This window comes from Gossypium hirsutum, chromosome D02, assembly GCF_007990345.1.
Source record: "Gossypium hirsutum isolate 1008001.06 chromosome D02, Gossypium_hirsutum_v2.1, whole genome shotgun sequence".
Taxonomy (NCBI): Eukaryota; Viridiplantae; Streptophyta; class Magnoliopsida; order Malvales; family Malvaceae; genus Gossypium; species Gossypium hirsutum.
This window is the reverse complement of record NC_053438.1, coordinates 39,833,487-39,835,986: the sequence shown is the minus strand read 5'-3', so window position 1 is coordinate 39,835,986 and position 2,500 is coordinate 39,833,487. Positions and strand designations below refer to the sequence as shown.

Below are 2,500 nucleotides of genomic sequence, written 5' to 3'. Positions count from 1 at the left end.
CCCAAATGAATTGGCTTATTCGAAAAAAGCCTTGTTCTTTGGAAGATCTATCTCGTGCCTGGTACTGCATGGTTCCACTCTGCAAGAACGCCGAATCATTCTCTTGAAGCTCATCCTTTTCATCATAAATGATCCGCTTGCCCCGAAATGACCCGGCCCAATAGGGAAATCCCAATTCATTTGGCCTTTCGATACAATCAAATAGAAAGCCCCAAGGGCGCCATATCCTAGGAGCCCAAACTATGTGATTGAATAAATCCTCCTCTATCTGTTGCGGGTCGAGTACTCCTTCTCCTTCCCCTTCTTCAAACTCCGATTCGTATTTTTCATAGAGATTTCTCTGATCAACGATAGAACAAGATCCATTTTGCATCATATATAAGGGATTCCCCGGCTCGGACCGAAGAAGCAATGTCACTCGATCATTATCAAACTGACCGCAATCTTTTTCTGTCCGTGAGGATCCCACCAGAGCGCCTTCTACTTCTAATAGGCCATGAACTAGATCAGAATCATTCTCAACGAACCCATAAGAAGTGATCCCATTTTTTTCATCGGGTCCGGGTAGAGACCAAAGGTCTTGAGCGACCGATCCGGCAGAACAACTCAAAAGATAAAGAAGTATCGTTAATTTCTTCATGCTCGTTCCAAGCTCGAAGTACCATTTGTACAAATAAGAATCCCCTTCGTTACATGATTTCTTCTTCATATAGATAGATATAGGATCTAAGGGGCAATTACTTAGAAGTACATTTTGTACAACAGCCCTTCCTATCTGATAGAAAAGGATCCCATGATCCTGAACCGATCTTACCTGGGATCGCAAATCCCAAGTTTGTCTATGAAGAGCAGATCTAATTGTATTAGTGTCTATAATTGATTTCTTCTGTGTAATACTAATCGATAGGGCCTCATTGGTAAGTGCTACAAGATCTCGTGCATTGGAACCCACGGTTATGGACCCGAATCCATTAGTATGGAACATTTTCTTTTCCAAGTGAAATCCCCTAGTATATGAAAGAGTGAAAAAGTGCTTTCGTTGTTGTGGAATAAGAAGCCTTCGTATCTTAATACATGTATTTAATTTATTCGGGGCTATTAGAGTGGGATCCACTTTTTGGGGAATATGAGTCGAAGCAATAACAAGAATATTTCTAGTGGAACATCTTTCACAATCCTTGGAGAGATAGTTCACTAATAGACCGAGGGATAAGTAATTCGCCTCATTCACATCCAGATCATGAATGTTTGGAATCCATATTATGCAAGGAGACATTGCTTTTGCTAGTTCGAATTGAAGGGTGATATAAAATCGGTCTATTTCCGACATCATATCCATAGTTAACGCATTCATCATAGTTAGAAGCTCCAGCTCCGTATCAAGGTCACGATCAATAGCGTCACTATCATCAATAGCGTCACTAGCATCAATATCGTCACTAGCATCAATATCGTCACTATCATCAATATCGATATCATCAATAAGAAAACCTTTAAGCTTGTTATCCAGGAACTTGTTCAGAAATACTGTAATGAAAGGAACATAGGAGTTTGTCGCTAGGTATTTGAACAAATAGGATCGTCCGGTTCCTATAGAACCTATCACTAAAATACCCCTAGAGGGAGATAGGGCTAAGCGGAGCGAAAAGGGTTTTCCACGAGACGGGAAATGAAAACTATTAGCCCCACACGAAGTTTGTGAATAAGTGATTGTCTGATAATGAGCAAGGAATATCCGCCTTTCTGCTAAACAGGATGTATTGAACTCATAATTCATTAGATACTTTTTATGAATGTCAACTAAGTATCGTAAGTAAATTGGTCCCGGTTGTTCAATCATTTGATAACCAGAGTCATTCTTTGATAAATGATCACTATGAGTCAGACTCAATAGAATTTGATCAATCCTTTTTTCTGTCGTTAAGGTGGAGAACTGAACCAAGAATTCTCTTTCTTTATCATCAATCGAATCACTGTTCGCGACCCAGGATTCTATTTTCTCATCAATCCAATCACCGCTCACGTTTTTTCTTTTTCTTATCAATGAATAGATCTCTTTACTTGTATGACTTAGATGTCTCGTATTTCTCGAAAAAATGATTCGATTGATGGGATTTGGTATGATACTTATGAGATCGATGATATCGATGAGATTGATATTCAAATATTTCTTCTTAGAACGTATTGATTTGACCCCATAAGCGGGACCACCACCCCATAGCATGTTGCCGCCAAAAGCAGAACCCCGTATTTCTTCTAGAGAATCTCCTAATTGTTCCAGAGCAACTAGAAAGAGATTCTTTAACCAGAAAGAATTCAGTTCAGATGTAGGATACCTATCCAGAAGTTTTCGCAACTCAATCATGTATGATGGAATCATCAAAGATTTGACCTTTTCGAACTCTGTCTGTAACTCACTATAGGCTCGGGAAACAAAGAGAAGATGTGTACGAACGAGATATCCAGCAACAAGAAGAAGGAAAAGGATGAATAGAGGAAC

The 2,500-nt window shown here is 39.4% G+C and overlaps 1 pseudogene; it reads right to left on the bottom strand.

Annotated features, from left to right (window-relative positions):
• The window catches only part of LOC121214654 (protein Ycf2-like), a 2,930-nt pseudogene extending 448 nt beyond the window's left edge, over positions 1–2,482 (bottom strand).
• Positions 2,483–2,500: the final 18 nt, after the last annotated feature.